The sequence below is a fragment of the Atractosteus spatula genome, chromosome 11 (assembly GCF_055471065.1).
Source record: "Atractosteus spatula isolate fAtrSpa1 chromosome 11, fAtrSpa1.hap1, whole genome shotgun sequence".
Lineage (NCBI taxonomy): Eukaryota > Metazoa > Chordata > Actinopteri > Semionotiformes > Lepisosteidae > Atractosteus > Atractosteus spatula.
In genome coordinates, this window is record NC_142716.1 from 29490179 (window position 1) to 29516391 (window position 26213).

Here is a 26213-nt window from a genome sequence, read left to right on the forward strand (position 1 = left end):
AGTGCAAGTTCCTCGTCAGCAGCAAGAACAGAAGGGCTTGACTTGAATTTGCAAAAAAATACCAAGATGAGCCACAGGAGTTCTGGAACAAGGGTTTATAGACAGATGATCAAAGTGATGGAAAGGCTCAAGTGTGGAGAAAAACAGGAACAGCTAATAACCATAGGCATACCACTTCCTCAGTAAAGCATGGTGAAGGAAGTATCATGGCTTGGGCATGTACTGTATGGCTGCTTCCAGAACAGGCTCAATGGTCTTTATTGATGACATAACTGAAGATGGCAGCAGTAGGATGAGTTCAGAGAAATACAAACAGATCTTGTCTCCAGATGTTAGAAAAAAACAAAGCATCTCAAGTGAAGAAACAGTCTGTTGATGTCAATGGCAAGAAAGCTTGACGCAATTATTGCAAGCAAGGGATTTGCAACAAAAGTTACAGTAAGTAACTCAATACTTATGGTCACCAAATCACCAAAATCTGGGGGGACTGAACACAACATATAGTATGTTTTTGTTGAAAAATGATTAATTGTGTTTGCAAAATATATAATAAAAATAAAAAGGTGACCTGCTGAATTCTGTATTAGAATAATTCTTCTTTAGGTGAATTTCAATTTCTTGTGTATGCAACAGGAAAACACCAATTTTAGGTTTTTGTCCCAATACTTTTGGAGGGCACTGTATATCTTAACTGGAAGTGTGATAAATAAATAATGTAACACCTACAGTGTATTTTAGAAAGTCACAAACCTTTCACTAAAGGAAAGGAACATGGCTCTTAAACACAGCTTTTTTTATTTTGTTGGTGAATTCTCATGTTTATGTGTATTCTAATTCCATCAGCATTTAAGAAACATGTATACAGGTTCTAATTGCCTGGGTTTTTCTGCAGTTTTTGGCAACTCCAGCTTGTTTCTCCTTTCTTGTGAGAATGAAACATAGCACATCAAGATCAAATCTGTTCCTCACACTATACTGTAGAAACATGACACAACTATAAAAAGGGTCCACATCATTTTTGTCATGCTGAAACACTTACAGTAACTAATAACAACACAGGTTTTGTCTGTGGCACTTACTGCAATAGAGATCCTGTGAGTCCCCAACATAAGATTGTGGTAGAAACATCTCAAACACAGCAGTACTCAGAACCTGTGTATATTACATACTGTAATATTCTGTATGCCACAAAGCTCTGATTACTCCTGTGCCCTGGAAGGGCTGAAACACTTTCACTTGATCTTCATTTGTCAGACTTGGTTTCATCAGTGTATAGTTATACAGCAGTAGATATGTGCCTGTGAACAAGAACATGTGTAGGTACTGATACCTGAGGGACCTGTGGGAGATGAAGGCATCTGCAAAAACTCTATAGTCTTCTACTGAAAAGCACCCATTCTCTTTCACAGTGGTAGAGGTGTGAAGGCATGGACTGTATGTCAAACAGCTTTAGCTTCAGCTTTAGCTTTAGCAAAGCAGATGCCTATAGTACATACATTGATTTAATAGTTTCAGACAGAACATGGGAATTAGAATCTGTATTTTACAATCACGGATTAAGATACACTTTTGCACTATTCAGTTTTGCTAGAACTGCTTTTCTCTGTCAGAATGCTTACATCAAAAAGAACCAAGTATCTTGTGTCAATAACTGACAGCGATTGTCTCTGACCACTATTTCTTTCACATTCACTATAACTGTCATATTTATAGAAACATAAGTTCCCACATGATAGATGTATTTAGAAACTGTGACCCAGACTAAGTCAAAGTTTAACTCCACTTGTCCACCTGTCAATCTGGGACATACAGTAGCCAGTCCTGGATGACACATTCTGAGGAATGAGGCTTCTGAAAAGCAAAATGTTGCCATCAAGTAAATGGTCTGTAATTTGTGACTAGCACATGGGTCATAATTATGATTTATACCAGGCCTAAAATGGTATATATTTCATTTATACAATACGGCTATGTACCTAACAACCACTAAAAAATACCATTAATCTTTTTTGTAAAGTGATCAGTCATTGATGTGCCAAGATTAGGATGAGAAATAATTATGATATAGCTTCAAACTCTTCCACCCACTCCTAAACAGATGTTTATTTGTACTAATTTTGTGACATATAAGGTCTAAAAGAAAAAAGATTAGAAAATGGTAAATGAAAAAATGATACACTGATACACTGAAAACTGTGAATACGAGTGGGCTTTTTATTTTTTAATGTAAAATTAGTGATAACATTCACAATTATTACTTGTATAGAGGGCTGTTGAGCAACTCAAACAATACATGCATTTACATGAAGCACAGGCTGAGCTGTATAGATGATATCAATGATTTGAACCTGGACTATAACATCACCTGGAAGCAATTGTAGTGATCTGATGGTTTGAATTTACCATAACATTTAGAAATTAGGACAGAAAACTTAGGGATTACTGTATGGACATAGGAACCAATCAATCAGAATTGTAGCAAAATACTGTACACACATATACAATTTATATTAATACAATAATAAAATGTTCAAAATAAACAATACAAGACTAAGATATATATGAATCAACATACAGTACCATGACACAAATGGCTGATCAGTTACTCAGGGATTACATAACACATTTAACAAAACAAGACCAAAAAACACTGACTGTGGCTAATCTAATAATAGAATCAGTCTCATACAATCATTTCAACACTCATATGCTTGAAAGTCAAGCAAATAGTTTTGATACTTTCCTACCCTAATCTTTAAATACTTGTTAATACTGTACTTGTTTGAAATAAAGTTTCATTTTCAAGGGCTATAATGTGAACACTGGAACTGACACAGGGAGAAACTTAAGTGTGCTCACCCGTATTTTATACCTGCTTCTCTGAATATTCCATGATATTCAGTTGTGTCAAAAAAAGCCTAACTCTATTATTTCATTGATCAGGCAAAGTTACAAAATGTGGGAACCTAGCACAGAACTTCTCTTGTTACAGAGGAAGTATCGGGCAGAATTCTGGTTTATGCAGAGTCTCTCAGACCAGCAGTGACTTTCAGCTCAAAGTCAAGTTGCCAGGTGTTTAGAAAGACTCGCAAATTGCAGTGTTTTTAAAGTCACGTCGTCATGTGTGGCGACTGGTCATGACGTCACATGGAGACGCCGCTACAGCTGATGACAGGTTCATCGTTGGTGGATCACTAAGCCCCTGTCATAGCCATGTCCATAAATTTATGATGAGTGACCTCCATCTGGGGTTCAGGTCCAAATATGTTTAGCTCTTGGAGAGTGGGTACTTCATCACTGAAGGTGTCATGATGAGTCCAATTTCTGAGGTTCCGGTTTGTATTAAGTAGTGGTTAGAAATTGGATGGGTGAACGGATAAGTCTAAACTTAATAATAGCCTTGTTGCTACGGGTACGGGATCAGCATTCCTCGAGAAGCCGCACAAAACTAAATGAACACTGCCAGTGTTAGGTTCAGCAAGGTAATCCCTATTTACTGAATAACAGGATTTCATGGGACATACTGTTGTTAGTCAGAGCTATGTCACTCGCCCGAAGAATGCTCATTTAGGACACTGTGAAGCCTGCAGGATGTAAAATAGTAAATGGCTCGTTAGCATGCATGATGGAGGAAAGTGCCTGGTCCTGATATCCCCTGTGTTGGTGCAAGGGTCCAGTCAAAATGTAATGTTAACTAAATATCGTCAAATCTAAATTGTGGTTGTTTAGTATAAAAAGTGACAATTCTAAATAAAAAAGTAAGAGAAATGCTGCAAAATATAAGCCCAGGCTTTAAGGCTGACAGATTTGAGATTTTCAATTAAACTTTCACTTGTGAGTCTCAAAAGTGGGAACGGCAGTGACTGCAAGGACTAAGGTGCAGATTCTTATACAGAAACAGAACAAATTGCCAAAACAATGTGAAAACGTTTCTTGATTTTATCTTTAATACTACCATTACTGTGTGCTATCAAATGGATATTTGAAATGTGCTGTTTCCCACCACAGTCTTATGGGTTTCTCGCTTTTTATTTATTTTTCTTGCATGTGTGTGAAGTAGAATCATTAATCTTGATGCTAATAGTGTGATATTTTCTCCGTAAACCGTTATTTTGATGAATTAGTTGAAGCGTATTAGAATTGATCAAGGGAACTTTCAGTTTACAGACAGATTTTATACTGCTTAACTGATTGAATTTTGCTGTAAAATAAATCAAGGATTTCTTCGGGGCTATGTGGGAATAGTTCAGCGCTCCAGTCAGTGTACTATATTCTTCTGCACTGGTTATTTTTTTCTACAATCAAAATCTGAAGGTTAAAGGGGGTGGCAAAGTTTACTGGGCATTAATAAACTCTCCTACACTTACAGCTTGGTCTATTTAATAATATGCTGATTTCCAAGGCTTGCACTTTTTCGTTATTGAATTATATTTCTTTCATAAACACAGTGAAAACTTACAGAAACTCCTAAATACATTGATACCGATGTCTAATGTACAATACTGATGCAAAAAATATTTTAGATGCAACTAATGAAAATATTTAGTATTTATCATATGTACCACATACTGTACATACACCCAGATTCATTCATACAGAATGATTTAGGGATTGGTTATTGTGATCTTCTTAAAAAAATTCTAAAGATCATGCATTGAAATTGTGAAGCTGCCGCAAAGAGCAAAGTTATATTTTCCCCCAAAATAACATTTCCAGAAAACACAGGGGTCACATTTATTGAAAACTTTAAGTATCCACCAACAAATATACAATATCTACAGAACTACTGTACATAGACGTTTACAAAGGTTTTCTGTTTCTCTGGGATATCAGGTAAAAGAATGTTACACATGTACACTCTGCAGCAGCATATACTACAGTAGGCCATCATAGCTAAGGTCAGAGTGCTCTCCAAAACTTGCAGGCCAATGGTCACTGACCTCCACAAGCTGGGGGGTGGCTTTGAAATAATCTACAAAACCTGAAACTACTACTTCCCTCAGCTGTGCCCGTTATAAGGAAATTGCAGGTATAGTAGCAACTACACAAGGAAAGGGACACAGATGGTTTGGTAGGCAACTGTAAATCCAGAGGCAACAACTGAATATCGCCAACATATACTGGCATCAAAATGTCAAAAACAACCATTCAGTATCATCTGCATGAATGCGGCAGTCATGACAGGATTGAACTCCAACATGTTTCAGGATATTTTGGCCAAGAAACTGAGGCATGGACATTCCAGCATGATGGTGATCCATTTGTAAATCCAAATTGACAAATAAATGGTTAACTGTACAATAGTACAAGTGTAGAGGAACAGAATAAATGTTCTTGACTGGTCATCTCAATCTCCAGATCTTAGCCCTATCACCCTTTTGTTTTTTGAACAGAAACAAACCATATTTTGACACATTAGTCCAAGGCAAGAAAACATTACCCTGGGATTTTTCCCACTCTGCTGGCAGCTTTCTCAACAGAGACAGTTAATAAATGATTTACTGTATGTACAAATGCAAACACTGAAAAGATAGGGATGTTGGAAATAAATTAATCCCACATTTAAATGTCCCTCTGTCCAGCACTGTCACTGTCATAAAAGCAACATTGCACAATCAACAGGATATTCTTTAAGATTGATCTCTGAATGTTTATAAAAGATAGCAGTAGTAATTCAAATGAGGAAAGGTGTGATATAACGGTCTATCCTGTAATACTATACTGCATGATGTAATGATCTATTCTGTGAAAAAAATACTGAAGAGATCATAGAAAAGTGTCTAAGAAACACATATTTCTGACATATGTCTAGTTAAGATATTGACTAAAGCAATGATACAGCTTTTATCATTTAAACCTCAGTTCTTTAGCTGAAAAGAAATATTTTAAGTCAAGAGATCTCATTTTGACAGACTACCACATGCACTCAGTCAAGATATATTAGTCATGAAAGCAACTCCGTATACATTATGCTTTGCTTGCTTCCAAGGTAAATGCCAAGCTTAGCAGGCTAGCCTCATGTACAATCAGCAATTTCCCTTCCACTTTTAAAAATGATTGTGATACTGTATCTCTACAAAAGAGAAACTTTCATCAAGCACTTTTCTAAACACGCTGACTTTGGTTCAGTGTATACTTTGTAGTATATCGATATCTGTACATAAAAAATAAATAAATGCTGGGGTATAACAAAGTCCTTTTGGATTCCGATTTCTGGGCCTTAGTAATTAACAGGTGATTTATTTTCTTTCACCGCAGAAAAATTCACCATTTTAAATTGCAACCACTGTAATCTCTAAGATCTACTGCCTTTCTCCAGATGGTCTAGGACACCCTCTCCCAAGATACCTCATCCTGTAACTCATCACTCTTGCATTATTTCTAAATGCTACATCTAAATGGAAATTATTTAGTCAGGAACATTTTTACAGAACTTCCTATTACCAGAGATCTCATAAAGTAGTATTTGTTACAATAACATCAGGTATTAAATCCATTTAAACAGTGTCAGTATTTAATTATTGGATCATGAGAACATTCAAATTGAGATACTCCATGTGGTTCCAGTACATAAATGACTGGGTCTACAGTAATACTGCACTCAGGCTGAAAATCATCAATAAAATGTCTACATCAAGCATTCACAGTCAAAGCCAAAGCTCAAAAATCAGAAGCAATCTGAAATAAAATCTTTCGCTGCCATTTCATAAGAGCCACAACAGCCTTTAACTGGTTAATCATTTAGCTGCTGTTGCTTTGCTGAAACAGCAACAGGACATTAATTTGACATTAGCGCAGTAACATCAATTTCCCTCTGTTTCCAACTTCAGTAATGCATTTACTGGAAAGAGATTAATATCAATTCCATAAATCATTCACAAGAATTTCCGGACCTAGAGACATCGGGGTAATGTCATATATGTTAGCTGATCTCAGACTGTGCGTGCAACGCCCATTAATCAATGTCTGAGGTCTTCAGAGCATGTCATCTGGAAAAACAGGAAAACTTAGAAAAATCTATCTTCTCATTATTTATTTATATTTAGGTTCTTACTGTTAATATATAGGATACATGTATCCTATACAATTTATGTTATGAATCAATAGGGTTCTTCATATGATACACTTAAAAATATAACTTTCAATATTTAACTCTCTTTGCTAAACTGTAAACCATTACCAATAATTGAAAAATGGAAATACGGTTAAAAACCCTTGTTGATAGCAGGATAGCCCCAAATATATATGAATTTCCTAAAATATTGAAAATATCCTCAGACCAGTTCCCAGCTTCACCACCTCCTAAATGTTTAATCTGTCTATATTTATTATTGAGATTTTATCTCTGTATCATTTCAACAACATTGCTCTCTCCAGCAGGAAAGACTTTGTGGAAGTAGTCAGAAATATACTCTTAATGAAAATGGTGTAATTTAAGGTATGGACATAAAAAGCTTAGACACTTCTATCCCTATTACGAGATTATTAAAGCAATACTGAATGGCTTGAAATGATATTGGATTGGAAGGTATTCTTATACTGGAAGAATTACGTCTCAGCATGATGTATTTTGTACAGAGCTATAACCAGAACATATACATCAAGTGTCATCTTGAAGTTTTCTTTATTACCTGTTGTTTCATGACACATTTGAAACAAAAACAACTCTGAATCACCTAGAATGCAGCCCATGGTCTATTGACGATACACATACTGTGTACTACTTCTGACATCAGTGACCGAAACCAACATCAGGCAGTGGTAAATATCTTCACCTAACCAAGAGGCAATTTACCAAGAGACGTCTAATCTTATGAGTAATCGATCAGAAAGAAAAGTACGCTGAATCAAATGATCATCAGATCCTAGTCAATTTGCTGTCAATGATAATTACAACCCTTCCAGCCAGATAGATTGCTTTGAGGTCATTGACCCAACACTGCAAACTCTAAAACTCAATGCTGAAGGTCTCCAAGCAAGGTTAATTATCTGCAAAATGCCAGATATTACAGGGCACTTGCTTGTCACCTGACACCTGACCGCAGCATCACACAGACATAACTGTACCAAACTGCAGTTCAGAATGTATTGTGTCACTGTAAGCGTATGCTCCAAAACATCTTCTTAAATTCACACAGCCAATCTTAAAAATATGTCCTCTCTCAATAGCTTCCTGTCAAATCCCCACAAAATGTGCTTTCCTATAGAAAAAGAAGCAGAGTGTCATCATTCTGCTCAGCTCAAGAGTGGTAGATATTTTAGGCAATGCATTTTACAGTAGGGTTGTTGGAGATTTACTGTAGGTCTTGGTTTGTGGGGATTGTGTATGATATCAAAAATGTGAAAGATTAAATTTATGAATATTGGATATTGATACCTATAGGTTTATGAGACTGCTTTTTGTCTCGGTCATTCTTGTTCCTACATTGGTGTTAAAGTGTGTCCACAGTTGCTGAAAAGTGTAAATGCATTGACTAGATGGAAACATCTTTAGTGGTTTGAGAGGCAGTGTGGAATTAAGGAGATGTTTTGGAGCACACAATTATGTTATAATAATGAAATATTCCAAACCGTAAAGAAACAAGTAAAAAGTTTATTCCATGCTGAAAAGAGAAGAAAGGCTCCACAGCCAAAATGTTGTGTTTCCTTTCTTCTCTTTTCAGCATGGAAAAAACCTTTAACTTGTTCCTATGCAGCCTACGCATGCTGACTCAGCTACAGTACCTACTACCCACTTAAACTATTCCAAACTGTAGTTTGGTATAGTTGTTTTCTTCACCTGTATATTTATTGTACCTGTATATAGTATATTTAGCTTAGATAAAAATGAAAGATTCATATGCCCTTCTGTGCATATTTCACTCTAGCAGAGGACAATCCAAATCAAGTTTCAACTTTCACTATCTGTTTTTTAACCTAAGGTTATAATTTTATGTTTCACTTTGTTTAAGCGTAACAAGGTACAGATGAAAAATCAAATTCTGCCACATTAAACTGCTCATTTGCAGCTAAGAAGTACCAAAGGATATACTTAACCAAGGTTTCTTGGGGAGAATTGTAATTAATATTTTATTATCCTAATGTGATTCTCCAACATGGGCAGAATGGTTACCAGGATAGGCTCCGCCCTCCCACTGACCCTGTATCAAGCAGTCAGAAAATGGGTGGATGGATTCTAATAATACCCCTGCTTAGTAGAGTGTTTGACAATTAATAAAACATCTCAGTAAGATTTTGATTTAAATCACTGGCATTATAAATTCTTTTCCTAGCTCTCAGGAAACATGCTTCATGGTACTTTAAGCAGTTTCCAATACTGGCACCACACCACATTTTTCACTGTATGTTTCTTCTTTTCTACTGTTCTGTCTTGAAAAGGGAGTACAGACTCATCTGATAAACTTTCAGCATTATGCAAACAATTCTTCTTCTGTACTAGCACATTCAGAGGTGAAATTAGAAAGAAAAATAAAACCGCCCTCATAATTAAAAAGAAAATTAAGTTTTTTTTTTGGCCTTTTTAGAATTCACCCATAAAATTGACAAAATCAGCAGGGTACTATATGTATGCTTATTTTTAATAGAAATATAATTAAAACGTCTATGCAGGGCTAATGTTTAGCAACTTTCATTACAACTTTCATTACTAAAACTTACTGCAGAGAGAGTGACACAGTTTTGCAGAATGTTTAAAGCCCAAACAGCTAGAAGTGAGAAAGTCATTACAGGTGATACTTCATAAAGGGAGCAGAGCACTGATTTGACTTGTCAGGCAGCCCAAGTTCAATTGCAGGCCACTTCTGACTTTGTGAATATGAAGAACTGATATTTTTCTGATAAAGAACTGCATAGATCTTTGCTGATAGGAAAGACAAAATGAGAGACAAGAAAGAAATGGTGGCTGTTAAAATGGTCTCCAGTGGGGATGCTTTACTATAGCCAGAACCTCCATCTGTTGATTACTCACTTTTCGCTTGCAGCGTTTGTCAATATCAATGTATGCTTTTCACACACAAGGATTTGTTCCAGCAGGATTGGAAAGCAAAGTGGTTGCTTTTTTTTGGTAATAATATTTTCAAATTAGTTAGGATGAGTTTATTGCTCTTATATTTCATGAAGCCACTCATAGTGTACACAAGTCATACAAGGTGGTAGTGATACAGGACATTTTCAGAAGGTAATGAGTTTGTACCATTTGTAGATAAGATTTTATTGTCCCCTGAGGGAATTTTTTATGGAAACCCAGCACTCCTGTACATTTAAATAGAAAGCAAAGAAAAAAAAAGAAGAAAAGAAAAACATTGCACATTATTCTATTGCACATGTATAGTACAACACATAACAACATGTAACATTTATCACAAAACATTACAATCATTACAATATTGTAACATTACAATCAGGTCATCTTTATGATGTATCATTACAGAATACTACGTAGTGTTCTTTCAATACCCAACACCACCACATAGTCAATGTTATGTATGCTACTCTGTTCTAACACGTACAATGTTCACAGAGCCTGAACAAATGTGGAGCAGGTGAACAAAATCTATTGTATTTGTTTAGATACATTATAGCTGCATTCACCATCTGAAAAAAGCCCACTTCCCTGGCTTTCTTAAGCATATTCAACAAAATATAATTTGAATTCTACTAATAGTTTAATTTTAATTTAACATTTTAATTTAAAATACAGCTTTTAAAAACTAAACTATAATGATGATTCATATTGTAAATAATCATTCTACATCCATATACATATCTGGTAAGGTATCAAAGTATATTCCAAGTCTTCGCATAACGAAAACTTTAAATTAAAGTAAGGAAAACGAAATGTAAGGGGATACGTCATTAAAGTGCTGTGATGATAAATAAAGTAATCCAGATCATAATCTTTTATAAAAAGAAAGCAGGCTAGAGCCACATATATTACTTTCAAATCAGACTTGAAAGTTCTTTTAAACTTCCGAGATTTGAAATACAAAATTGTTAATATCCTGAAGTGAAGATTATCTTGATCAAAAAACTGTTCTCTAGTGTTCTATCTTTTAATCTTCGGCATTCCTAAATTTGATTAATTGCTAGGATTAATATTAGTTTTTAAATAATACAGCATTGTTTTTTATGTTGGATTACTCATGTTTACAGATTCATCTTCTTTGAATGTGTTCCGTACTTATTATCAGTAAGACTTTGCTAAGAGCTGCTCAAAATACTGAAAGCAGGATATACACTGTACAAACAGGGCAGCATAGTGGTGCAGTGGTTAGCATTACCACCTCACAGCACTAGGGCCCTGGGTTAATTTCACAGCCTGCTATCTGTGGAGTTTGTACTGTATGTTCTCCACTTGTGCTCTGGTTTCCTCCCACAGCCCGAAGACATACTGTTAGATAAATTGGGTTCTGGGAAAATTGGCTCTAGTGTGAGCGTGTGCATCTGTGTCTGTCTGTGCACTGCGATGGACTGGCATCCCACCCAGGGTGTATGCAGCCTTGTACCCTTTGCCTGCCTGGATAGGCTCCGGCAACCCCACTACCCTACAGTATATTGAATAAAGTGATTAAAAAATAGAAGGACAGATGGACAGACAGAAAATCTTTGAATTCAATCAAAAATTTAAAAAAAGAATACAAGTTTATTTTATATTTTAAGCCTGTGAATCTTTTGATGATGGACAACTAAAACTATGATAATATAAAGCAGTCTATATGGTAAAACTTAATGTAATGCAAAGTAATACAAGTAATACAAGACCCTCATCCTAATTGCTCCGCAAAGCAACACTGATCAACTGTCACTCTACTCCAAAGCGTCTCCTGAACTGCCCATTTGACCTTGCTCCAGAAGACCACTACTTTTTCATTACTGCTCCATTTATTTTGCCAATAACTGCTAAACAAAAACCGTTTGCAAAAGCAATTGTCAAAATATTAACTTGGTCTAATTATAGTTTTCAACTGGAAGACTAAAAAGGTAACAGAGCAGTTGTTCAAATAAAGTATTTTACTTCTGTATTGGTTGATAATCAGCCATTAAAAGCCACAGTGAAAGCCACAATAAGCTATCTCAGGTTCTCTCGATGAATATAACAATACTGTGTTTTCTTACAGTAGAGTCCTACTGTAGGAATAGGTTTTATACAGTATATCTTTTTAATTGATATCTGGTTTAACATTCTCTTAATGTTCCACTCGCATGCATACATGTACAGTACATGTACTGTATGATATCCATTATAATAAAGAAGGATTAGAGGTCTTAGAATTCTATATGAATTATATTTCCAGTGTTTTAAAACGGCACTGAAGACTTCCAAATAGTATAACAAGCGATTCTTTTTTCTTTCTTAAGCAACACAAACGCAAAGCTACGAATATAATGAAAGTACTGTAAGATGAACACAGTATCTACGCTATTGTGACAGGCCTGGCTGACAAAGAATCCTATCAGACTTTGAATTTCTTATAAACCGTTCTCAAATGGATAACTTCTCCAACATGCCACGGTACATCCAAGACGAAACAAAATAAACACAGCATTCAGATATGAGGAAAAAAAAAAACAACTCTGCCCAAAAAGTGATGAATGACTTGTCTGTCATATCACCCAGCATCGTTCTAAACATTAAAGTGAAGGAGGAATGTGAATAGCAAAGGACTTTATAAATGCTGCTTAAAAACCTGCATTTTAGCATGACTCATTTGTTCAGTGAGCTGGTATGGTGCACCCCAGCGTTCTTTTTTATGATCATGATGCCACTCACCGCATTGCCTAAAGACGAGACGACATGATGAAAATCACATTGCATTGTTGCTATTTTATTCTAAACATAGGCATGAATTCCCAGCCCAACGGGCACAGGGACGTACTTCAGTTTCTCAACCTATGACTCACCGCTCTCGAAGCAGGCGTCAAAGATGAGGTGGCCTTTCCTGGGTAGGCCCGTGTGTCCAAGCGGGGTGACCAGCAGCTTATTCACGTTGCCCACTAGGGAGTCCTCACCTCCAGTTTCACTACCTGAGAACGAAACAGGCACTTTTTACACTCCAGCTCCTAAAATACAAAATACAACCAATGGCCAGACAATAACCGAGGTTACTTTTTCACTTTTTCACAAACTGATATCTTGCTCCCTTACTTACTGTAGGTACAGTATATGCATGTTCTGTCTTTATTAGTTTCTACCTATTTCCTAAGAGTAACACTGTATTTTGGATCCACTATGAAAAACCACAGAAATCTTCCGATTTCACAAGCCCTTGACCTTGCATTCTTCCTACTGGAAATTTGCTACATTCTGCAAAATAAACGACTGAATGCCAAAGTAGTGTTTCACATTCAATTTTATTTTAAAATCAGTTTCAGAAGAAAATTGGGTCTTAGATTCACCTTCAAAATCTACATTTTTGTCAATTCATTCGATTAGGTTTCTTGTTTAAATTGAATCACTGATAATAATCCAGGGTTCTCCAGGAAGCTGCTGTGTTCATGAATACTAAACCATCATTAACTGGGTCAGAAGTCTCATCTCAACATTTTTCTTTCAATTCTTAATCATGCAAAACGAGTCTTTATCAGCATTAGACATGATCAAATTCTTCTCATATAGTAAATATTCAAGTTTCTAAAAGAGATACTTTATCTAAGACAGCTTCAGTACATACTGTTGTATTCCCATCACAGTTTGTTCATGCGGTTTCAGAATAATCCATGTTATTTTAGCGCTAGTCTTTCTCTTTTCAGAAAGATGTCAGTTTAGCAGTATTTTACAACTGTATAAAGATTTCAATTCGAGTGAAATTTGGTCTCCCTTTTCTCTGGGTGATCATGCACTTTTAATAAGAGAAAAGGACCAGTGAATTAAACATGTCCTAAATACTATTACTTTAAGCATTCTAGACTGATTCCAAAGTGATCGGCGTCAATTAGAAAGCAAGACTGCAGGAGAAAAAGAACAGATCTCTTGCTCTCCAACCCAGGTATGCAAATTCTGTATTTTATTTAATGTTCACGTTCTATTTAACAAAAATAGCAAGATGAAATGCAAAAGACATGCCCAGAGAGCTGAAAGCGTGATCATGGTACCACAAGGCCAACAGCTCAAGTCCCAGTTGTGCTGAATGGACAGTTGTGACTGAACAGGCATCACTTGTGGCCAGACTGAAAAAGAGCAAGATGTGTCTCATTCACTTTGGCTCACTATTCTGCCAATGCATCCACTAATTAGGTCCACTGGGTAAAAACAGGACTTTTTCCTGGTAAAAACCAGAAGATGTCCATTGATCCCTAGTCCTCGAGGCCTCAGGAAGTAGCAGGTTTATTGTATTTATGAAACTGGAAAGAGACTACTTTCAAAGTCCCCTGTGAAATAATTTTCTTATAATAAGTACATGAATAAATCACTGATTTCAATGAATAATTCTAATTATGAAGTACAATCAGTGAACCTTTGTTATTGTGACTTTCATCCAAATCACACACTGCGCTGTCCATACTCTGTGCTGTTCATCTAGAAAACAAAACACTACTCCAAAACAAAAAAAAAACAGCAAATTTCTGACCTGGTTCCTATATTCTCAGGTATCACAATTTCCTCTCTTCAAGAGCCTGGCAGCTGTCTCTCTGCAGAGTTGAAAACAACAGCACTTCACCTCTCTCACGCAGCTAAGGAGGGTCCCTGAGTCACAATCACAAGACCTACTTGCCACTAAGACCGTGGCAGGTGTCTCAGTGTGTTAAGCGAGAGAGCCTCTGTTCTTAAAACTGGCAGGTCATTGAGGAACTCTTCAACTGCACTCATTGTTAAGGCCCAGAAAGAATTCCCTTGGTCCAAGTTGCTTTGTAGGAAAACTGTACTTAACAACAGTCACTGGAGGTCTTTCATATAAGAGTAGCACTTAAGACATGTAGTGCAAGATTCGTAATGTAGTGGAAAGGATGTACTGTGCTTCCCATCCCTGGCAGGCAAATGTCAACCAAGGAAATATCCCATTTTCCATTTAAACAAGCCCTTCAGGAAAAAAGCTAATAACCCTTTCATTCCTCCAATGTACTGTATTTCTAAAAACAAATTTAGAAATTTGGGGACAAAGATGTCAACCATTTCAATGTGTTTTCTGAAATAAGAGGCAATTCTTTATTAAAGCTTCTGTATCTTTAGTCACTTTATACAACAAGCTTGACAAATAAGCACCGAATGAGGGAAGCAATGGTCATTTCATTTTAGGGTTTCAGATACATTAATTCCAATCTTTGAAACCTTTAGCAATCCTTTAAAAATCCCTTTGACTCAATTCTCTATAAACAATCATAAACATACTGTATATATGTATCAGTATATCTGGAAAGTTTAAGATAATTAATTTTCCGTTGAATCATGATGATTTTGCTCTTCATTCAACTTCTTTCTTATTATTATTTCTATCAGAAAAGATCATGGCCACATTAACACGTAGTAATCCTAATGAGTATATATGGAAGCATATAAACAAATTGAAAGAGTACTGTTAATGAATTTTCGCATGTAGTCAAATATTTAACTTTAATAAAAGGCTCTGTGTCTAAAACACCAGGCATTTTTTATTTTAAAGAGATGCCTAGAGGAAAAACTACTGCTAAATCAGGCTCACATTTGCGCAAGTAATTTTCATTGTTGCAAAAACACAAATGCTTAGAAGTACTGTACCATTTCCTGATTACAAACGCATAAGAGAAGATGTGGCTGCACTGACAGATTAATTTCACAGTCTCCAGACTCAATGCTCAGATCGCAAAGGTTCAAATGCTGATTTATGAATTTCAGGATTTGTCTTTTTCTTAACAGAGTCTTATTAAATCCTAGCTGATACTCCTCCAACTATTGTTTATCTTTCAATTAATTGTCATATTTTATGATTACATTACCCAAGAAAAATTAATACAAGAAGGCTACTTGGTGTTTACCCTGTACATATCATTTGACATACACAATGGAGGCAGCTTTTGTGTTTGGATATGGATTGAATCTGTACATAGAGTGAGGTTAGGGCGAGAAGCTGTGTCAGTGTGTGACCTGCAAATGAACAGGTAAGGGTTAATTCCAAGCTGAAAGTAAAAAGAAAGAAAAAAAGCTCAGGTAGGAAGAATACACCTGAAGTGACTCCACTGCCAAAACAATGTTTCTCCTTTTTTGCTTTTCAGCATGGAATTTACCTTTCTTTATTTCTTAAATACGCATAAGCATACTGTATATCTAGTCCAATACAACAGTAGGACTATTCTTAATGGCAGAACAAAACTGTTTTAACAAATATGAACAAATCACTTTTACAGTATAATGTTATTAGAAATATTAACATTACATGTTGTTAAACACATCTATACAGTAGATCAGAATAACTGGAGTTACTGATATACACATACATTATTGCTCAGGCTAAAAACATACTTGAGGTTTCTGATTCCTTATTCATTATATACCATTTCTACTGCTGGTAAAGGCTACATCATCTCCCTGTACTTTTTTGTATGTTGTGCTTCTCCATCTGGTTTTATGCTTTCTGGAGCTATGTTTTTGAAGTCATTCATTTCTACTATTGACAGGTGGTGGTAAGACTGTACTTTTATCTTCTGGAACATTTCAATAAATTACATTGTGCGAAGTATTGATACAAGAGACCTGTCACAAGCCGAAAAGCCCACTCATTTAATTTGACTGATATTCTCATGTTTACCGTAAACAAAACGACATCTAGCCGAGTCCCATTAATTTGAAGAAGCTGTAAAAATGGATGAATGTTCCAATATGAGGAAAATATTCAAATCTGAAGCACTGTAAATACAAGGGAGATACAGCTAGGCAGCTATATCATAGTAAAATAATGCTATGAAAACTACAAAAAATAAAAATAATATTAATAAGTATTATTGCCCACACTATGATGAAAACATCTCCTAACTGTACATAAAGATAGTAAAGAATTACATTTTTCTTCCACAGATAAAAAATCCTATGTATACTGCAAAAGTACAAGTTGTTTTAATGATAGTTAAATCACAACCAATTGCTAACGCAAAACATGCATTTTGCCGTCAAACAACAAACACAGCATTCAAACAAAAGAGAAGCTGTTATTCAAAATAGTACAATATCTGTAACAAAAATAAACTGAGTTCTAGTTTTACTACCGCACACCCAGACAGGCCAAAACGATACTTGGAAAAAAATAGCATAGTCGGAAAGTTGGCTTACCAAAACCTTGAAATTCTAAAATGTGTGCATTAAAAATAAGCATTTGATTAATTAAAAAAATACGAAACATAGCGTCGGCATTCTGATATTTTAACTACACTATTTGGTTGTTTCATCCAGACCTCAAAGCAATTGCAGTCGAAAGAACGCGAGTAATGCACTACTCCCGAGTTTAGTTACATCTGACTGCTGACTTCATGTACTGTATGTCAAGAAAAGGGAACCAGGAAAAAGCTGACTGTTTAATTCAAGCAAATTTCATCACAACCCTAGAGCACTTTTTGACCTTGAAAACTGGCACTGCGTGTGTCACAGATACTGTAGGAATATAAACTATCAGTCCAGAATACCTTGCACGGGTGCAAGTGGGTGTGTGGTGGGGGGTGACAGAGAGCACAACGACTCTGAATTAAATGAGGACCGTCACCTGCAAAACATACTGCCATAAAACACGGGGACCAACGCACCTAATGCCAAATTCATATATACATACATAGGTATTTCACATGCATATTTAGCTACCTTATTTAATTGATATGTTCGTTTTTAATGTGTATCTTCTACGGGTAAGTGATTGTTTTGGAAGGGAATACACTGTAATGGTTGTTCACAAGACCACACTGTCACATTGTGGTTGCATTAGCGTTTTCCTCGGATTCATGCAGTTAACCCGCACCAAAGCGTCCGGGTGTCATTTTTATGCTTCCGTGCGCCTTTACTGTCCTCGCAAAGCCGCAGTAAAGTTAAAATTTCATTGAATCTACACACCAGTATCGGGGTCCCTGACGGTATCCTCCATCTTCCTTTCCATCTTGCAAACAGACACGCGACGCTGCCTGCGCGTTGCCACAGTAACGCTGCGTGACCAGGAGGGGGAGAGGGAGCGCACCGCCCAGACGCCTCTATGCATAGAAACCGTGCGGCAAGGTGCGAGTAGGTGGAGCTTTGAAACGCAACATGCATGGGGTGTCTGCTGACCCTTTTGCAATAGCGCAGTCCAGATGTTGTAGGTGTATAGAGGAATATCCTACTTTACCGAATATAATCGTATTATTCGTATTAATCGTATTATTATCTTTTTATTAACGACATACGTGTGAAAAACCGAAGCAACGGCTGGATTTTATTAGTCCAGTCGGAAAAGTAACAGATCGAAAGCTTTGGGTGAATATTATTATCGGTTTGTATTTTTTAAGGAGAAACCAAATAAACCTAGTCGATTGTAATTACTATCCGGTTAGTAAAATACAATGTAGGAGCAGTAGATTTCCCGGATCAAATCCTATTTTGTGCGAAATAATTAAAGGTACTCGTAGTTGTTAACATGGATTTGGCTTTTTGAGGGAGATTTCTGGAAACTGGTTTTCCTTTTCCGAACGTGAACGACAATGATTACCATCACCCAGGAGACTGGAATAAAATAAAACTGATTTTCATAGGCCAACGTTTTCTTTTTTTCAGTCAAGCACAATTTATGAAAACAAGTAAGAGAGAATATTTTAAATAACTAGTGTCTTTTTAAAAAATGACAAAAAAGTCCGACAGGTTTGCTAAAAAAAAAAAGTGGTGCTACCAGTCAGGGAGAGCTACAACTACAAGTGTTCTTCTACTACAAGGTTTGCACATCAACAGTGGAGCGTGGGGAGCAGACATCAAGCAGTTAGGTCAGGACCTGTGCCACGCAGTCCTTGGTATTGACATGTGCCTGAGCAGTTTACCTTTGAGGGATCGATACCACGTGGACTGCTGGGACTTTAAGAAAAATAAAAGAATATTTCGAAAAGCAGATGGCAGAACACATTTCCACTGGGAGACAATACAGCAAACCTTGTTTTACAGTAATAATCATGTTATTTATACAACTGTTTACAAGAACATATTGGTAAGCATCAGTTAGATTTTGGTGTTCGTGAAATTTATTGTAAAGACTGTGAGACTGGTCTAAATTGTCTTGGAATACAATAAAGAGCTGAGTTGCACGTACTGTGCATCACTCTACAATATTTTATCGGTAATCTGAAATTTGCAAGTTTGGTGAAACTGCTAACCAAGTCGAAAAGTTGAATTTAGCAGATTATTAGGTAAATGCGGTGTCCAGCTAAGTGAGGGCTCAGGTGGAGTCCCAAGTAACTAGTACGGTACAGTATACTGTCTGTAGCAAGCAGTGGCAGTTGACATGACTACAGAGATAAATTCTGAATAGCTTCTTAGAAAGGATGTGTTGAAACACCTGAGGCTAGTCTTAGAAAAGACATACAATTATTTTAGGTCTGCATAGACTCAATATTCTTCATTCAAATTATTCAGCAATCTAAAACAGAAATCTGAAACATAACGGTAATTTCATCTGGATGTGATGAAGGCATGTATTATTTCCTCAATATCCTGCAGAGTGAGAAAGTGTCCTAGTTTAGCTGTGTTCCCTCATTATTTTTGTCTTCCATATTAACATTGTTGATTTTTAACATGGTGTACCGATATTTTATCATCATTTAGTTTTGGCACTTGTAGTCTGGATTTTTTTTTTCCTGCAGTAGTTTAAATCTCAGTAATGTCTACAGTGAGCCAAGAGGTTCATTACAGCTTATGACAGAAATGTGAAAGATCGTTCCTATCAGCTTCCTCGCTGAGAAAGTGCGAAGTGCCAGATTCTGCTGTTGGCAACAGACCGACTCAAAGATCTTGGCTCGGTGAAGTTCAAGACTGTGAGGGCCTGAGGGTCTGACCTTTTAAACAGAGCTTGATCCATCTGGCACTGGAACAGAGATTCTGTTCCCTCAAATAAATTCAGCAAAGGTTTGTTGTTTTTTTTTCTCTTTCACAGACTGTTGAGTGAGGTGTGGTGTCTGCACTGAAGTGACTCCACTGACAAAACAATGTTTCTCCTTTTTTGCTTTTCAGCGTTGAATTTACCTTTCTTTATTTCTTAAATACACATAAGCATATATCTAGTCCAATACAACAGTAGGACTATTCTTAATGGCAGAACAAAACTGTTTTAACAAATATTAGCAAATCACTTTTACAGTATATTGTTATTAGAAACATTAACATTACCTGTTGTTAAACACATCTATACAGTAGATCAGAATAACTGGGGTTACTGATATACACATACAGTACTGTACATTATTGCTCAGGCTAAAAACATACTTGAGGTTTCTGACTCCTTATTCATTATATACCATTTCTACTGCTGGTAAAGGCTACATCATCTCCCTGTACGTTTTTGTATGTTGTGCTTCTCCATCTGGTTTTATGCTTTCTGGAGCTACACTTCAGAAGGATGCCTTTAACTGCTTTATCTGTGTTGGACACTGCCCTGGAAATCAGTTTGTTTCTTCAGGGAAGAAAGTATAATTATTTTTGCTTATATTTACATGTCACATGTACCCCTTTATTGTTAAAATCAGACGATTGTAAAACATATTCAGACAAACCCTGAAGTCTAACCTCAACTGGCAGCCTAGACTTATATGATTTGTGGTTAAAAGAAGGTGACTAGCTTTGTCATCCGTTCTTCTGTAAATCTAAGGTGAATACAAGTACAGTGCAAGCGTTGATGTACAATACTGGCTCCAAGTGTAAATTAAGTTTAAATCTAACCAGTGTTTCTAACATTAAAATCAACCAGATGTGGCTGCATTACCTGAAGTTATGCTGGTTAGCTCTAAGTAATCTATATTTTAAAATGATAACATACATATGACATTCTACTTTCCAATGAAGACTTTGTCAAAACCACTATTTTCAGTACTCTGCTCCAGAAAAGTTACTGGTATTTTGTTTTTCTAAAAAGATACCAATAGACTCTAAAGTGAGCTTATGAGCTCAATATGTTATCAATGCTAGAGTCTACAGTAGATGCTAGACTGGACAAGCAATCTTAAGCTTTTAGACTACACTAAATATGGGAGCTTTAAGTCTGCTATATAGTGGCATTATTGTCCTATCATTTCTTAATTTTTACAATTTCAGACCGAACGTGATCACCATGGTTGTATGTTTCTTGATTTAGGTTTCATTCTAAGCATCAAGAAAAAGACTTTTCAATGGTAATTAGCTGAAGTGATTTAGGTCCCTCTGACAAATATAACCAGCTCCTAAAGTTTACCTGGACTATCATATCATACCGTTTGTAGTGATCTCAAGTCAGGTTCAAGGAGGATGAACAATTCAAATAGACCTTGTATTTCATTTAAATGAAAAATAAAGATGTCTTATTGCAAGACTCCTTGCAATTGCTAGAAAGGAGATTACAGTACTGCAATAACAGAGGTTTAATTTCAGAGCCCCTTTCCTCCCATTCAGCTCTGAGGCCAGTTCGTTCTTTGCAGCAGTGCTTAACACAACAAATGAAGGCAGTTTAAAGAGATAATCATACTGAATATGCTCTCCAGAATAAACTGCAAGTCAGATGTAAAACAGCAGGGATACTCAGATGGAATATAAACCTCTTTCTTCAGAAAGGTGAATGTTACAATAGATGTGTCTCAATTATCTGCAACCTAATTAAGTGAATTCCAGGACAATCCAGACATATGTCAGAGGGCCCATCCAAGCACATCCCCATTCACTTGCGATTAGGGATGCACCTGATTATCTAAATGAAATGAATAGCCATATGACATAGAAACAAAAGCAGCTGCATATACATTTTCTTGATGATAATTTTCAGGTTATAAGGTTCAGGATCCAGGAGCAGATGACTGAAAACAGGAGGGGGCCCTCTTTAATAAGACAGAATTGGCACATATTTTTGAACAGATTTCATAGTATGGTGCTTGAACAGCCAGGACGGCGTGATTATTTGCTAAATGATGAGGTATTGTAATGTAGATGGGCAATGCTTCCTTAAAATTGAAAATTGAATAGCTGTCCTTGCCGGTATGTCATTCCTAACCTTGACGAATTAACTGCTGCTCAGGGGGTAAAGCACTGTTTGAACCAAGTGACATCAATAAGATTAGATGAGCTTTTTCTTCTTTGCAGTTCAGTGTTTTTCTTTTTCCAGTTGTTTTTTTTAGTTTCAATACTGTATTTTATTTGCCATAATGCAATGTCTTACTATTTTTCTTTCACAGATCCCTGCTATACTAAAGTTAAGAACAATATATAGTTTTCTTCTGGCATGTCCATGTACAGTACGTACTGTACATGATAGAAATATTAGTCTTATGCATTAGCATCCTTGTCTAGCCTTGCCTGATACACATTAAGCCAAATTCCAATATACTGCGGTGTGCTCCATTCCACGCTCGTTTGTTGCAAACGTGTTGTCTGTGCATCAAGGTTTCTTGTTTAAGACCAGCTCATTATTCAATTACTCACTTATTGCCTGTCTTATTGGTTGTGTTGTGTGTACGTTTGTGTTGCAGTGAATACAAAGATATGCAGTGAAGAAGAAAAACAAAGAACAATGCAGTATCAGAAGCTATGGTAACTAAACTGTTGGCTTACAATTCACTTGCTTGAATAGCAAGTAGTCTGACAAGAGTTCAATGAAAGGTGCTTGTGATTAGGCCTTCTGTAATGGAGTGGGTGGTGTAAACCAGTACATTGCAGGTAATAACAGTTTACATGTTCATGGTGACTAATGGATAATTGAAGGAAATAATACACAGATAGCTTTTGGTGAACTCACCAGTTCATAAATAAACGCCCAAGAGATTTTCAGCTGATCTGACCTGTATAAATTTAACACCTATGTAATATACTGTACCATTTGCCTAACTTTCTACTTTTTCTTTGTCTTTTTCTTTAGACTGTTTTTTTCATGTAATTTCGAGGGCCACTAACCTATGAGCTACAGTAGTGCTGTCAAGCAAACTACAAGAGCATCTCCCTAAAAACATGCTCTTATTTCTTAATCTCAGAACTAAGAAAATAAATAGATAGGGAAAAAAGTCCCATGTGCTGCTCTCTGTTGCTCACATTGGCAATGTTTGTGCTTCAGGTGGCATGGTGGTGCAATGGTTAGCATTGCTGCCTCACAGCACTGTGTCTCTGGGTCCAATTCCCAGGCTTGTATCTGTGTGGAGTTTGTATGTTCTCCCTATATTCACATGGGTTTCCTCATGGACTTCCAATTTCCTCCCACACTCATACTAGTGGGTTAATTAGCTTCTGGGAAAACTGGCGCTGGGCTTTGTGTCTGTGTGTGCCCTGAGGTGGAATAGAATCCTGTTGAGAGTGAATCCTGCCTTGCGCCCATTGCTTGCCTGGATAGGCACCAGCTCCTCATCCATCCAGGTACTGACCAGGCTCACACCTGCTTACCTTCAGTGGGTTACCAGCTATGAGTTGCAGAGTGATATGGCTGCTGCCCTGTGAACCCAGAGCAAAACTATATACATAACAGACAAAATCTGGATCAGGTCACATAATGGAATCTGTTTATCTCTCATAGGATCTTCTGTCTCTATGAAAAAAAGATGCTCAAAGTTGAAGGAGCCATTTTAAACTGAGTCCCAGCAGTATTTAAAGAATCACATCACAAAAAACCACATATCAGCAACAATGTGGGCACTAGAAGATATGAAACTATTGTGGGTTAGTATTTTTAATATCGTCTCTGTTAGATAAAAAATACATTAAACACTTGAAAGCCGGGGTCTTCAGACCATTCCCCCACCTGAAACTTTGTTTTCAAATGTTTCCTTATGAAATCCACTAATTACGGAACACTCACTTACATTGAGTCTTGACATGTTCTCTACAGAATATGATTGTTCTACAAATAAATATATTAATGACTTGGAAAACAATATAGTCCTTTCCGTGATCCTCAGATTTTAATTGTTCCATATGAGAATGTTTTTTTTTTTCTGTACAGGCTTAGTCCACACTAAATTCCCTGTTGTGCACCACCTGAATGTGAAACAACAAGAATGGTCTAAACAGTTTTCTCATTACACAGAGACTCTTAATAGATTTTTTTTTTACTTAATTGATTTTTCATTTGTTTGTCTTTTATCATTCCTTGGAATAGTTCACAAAATAGATAGCACATGAGCTATAGCCCTCCCTTTATGGTTTCCTAAAAATTCAAGCATGAGACTTGATGCTAACCTACCAAATGCAACACCCCCCCCAAACAAAATGATCATATCCTGACCAATCTTGTTTCTCAAGACAGAGCTACTACCATTACAGCTACAAATTCAATAACAAAACTATGATTTTTCAAAGGCATTTTTCCTCATGGAACACCAAAAATGAAGTATTGACAAGACTGAAGAGTAGTGGTTAAGGGTCTGGATGTCTATAGGAAGGTTCTGGGTTCGAATCCCTAGTGGAATTCTACTGATGTACCCCCTTGAGCAAGGTACGTTACTCAAAACGCTCAGCAAAATGCCCTGCTGTTTAAATATGTACAAATGTGAGTCACTTTGGATAAAAGCATCACCTAAATTAATAATTAAAGTGCCTGTGGTGTTTCAGGAGACCATACATACACGGGGTTGCTTGTAAAGGAGTGAGCCTGATAAAACAAGCCACACGCAAGATGACAGCTGCTGTCTTCTGGATTATACTCGCTCTAAAACACCAGCCACTACATGCTGGTTAACTTTGTTTCCTTTTTATTGAATTTTCTTTCAAGCTGGTCATCACAGATCTCCAGATTCCACAAATAAAACTGTGCCAGTTTTTTTTTTAACATCAGCACTTGTGAGGACTCTTAACACAGCTTCATTGGCTCACTTTTGATCCAGTTTTCTCCATCATCAAAAGCTTGATGATAACGTGTTGCTTATTTTTTGCTGTCTTCAGCAATGGTAATGGTTTACCTCTAAAAGGCAGAGGACAAGTAAGAAACAGTGCAGACTAGATTTTTGTGATGTGAATCACTCATAAGTGATTATATTCAGCATGGACTCTAAGCACCTATAACAGCCATAGATTCTAGTGTTTATTTCCACAGTGTGACTGTACAGGACTATTAGCCGTCTGAACATAAGTGGCCTCCAGTGTTAGTATACATTAAGCTTCTTGAACCACCACTGTTAGTACAAACATGAGACATTTTTTATTTCATTTTTATATACAGGGCCAAAAAGGCAAAGAATACAATCTTTACTTAAAAAAAAAACTACAAGGAAACCCTTTTTAGTGGGGACATGTTGGGACTTCCCAAAATGATCATAACAGAGAGCAGAAATTGCTGTCAGTTCATCCAAGTGAGTAACAGGTGACAAGGGACTAGTAGGAAGCCATTGTGGGTCACCATGGCTACCGGATTTAGGTAGCCAGTAGAGCTAAACGCAGGTCAGCAAAGTAGCAGACTGACTGACTGGCACCAAAATCACACAACCACCCCAGAATTCAGCCATCTAAGGGACAGATGCAAATTTCTGTTAAGTAATGCTTCAATGAACCAAGTTGGATGATAATGGTTCAATGAGGAACAGGTCAAGTGCTGGCAGGGAAAGTAGTTTTCCTAAACCTTTTACCTCTTAATGGTTTGAGCTCATACCTGGCTTGATTTTTTTTGTTGTTTTTTGAGTAAAGAGATTTGTGCGCACAATTATTGACTCCATTTAGTCCAGGCACATTTTATAGGTAGTGTGTCTTTTGGTCTTTGGTTTGAAGTGCCGAATGAGAAAAGCTACAGAGAAGGGGTTTTAAAGTTATTTCCTCCTGCCAGTTTTTTTCACAATTCAATGCAGCACTCAGCATCAGTAACAGCCACGGACTTCAAGTCTGGAGCCACAGAGGGGGTGATTATTATTTGAAATGATAATCCATAGAAAATCCAAGAGTATTTACTCATCAGGTGATTTTTTTTTCAGCTAGCTTGAAATTTATATAACCTGAGGAAAATAAATATTTAATTTGTAGGTTTGAATTCCAGTCATACAGTACAGTATATGCATTGGCAGTCCTGACAGGAAATTAAGTAAAATAGTCCAATTTGACTTACTGCCCCATCTACAGCAGGAATAAAGATTTATATAATAATACCAAATTGGTTTGG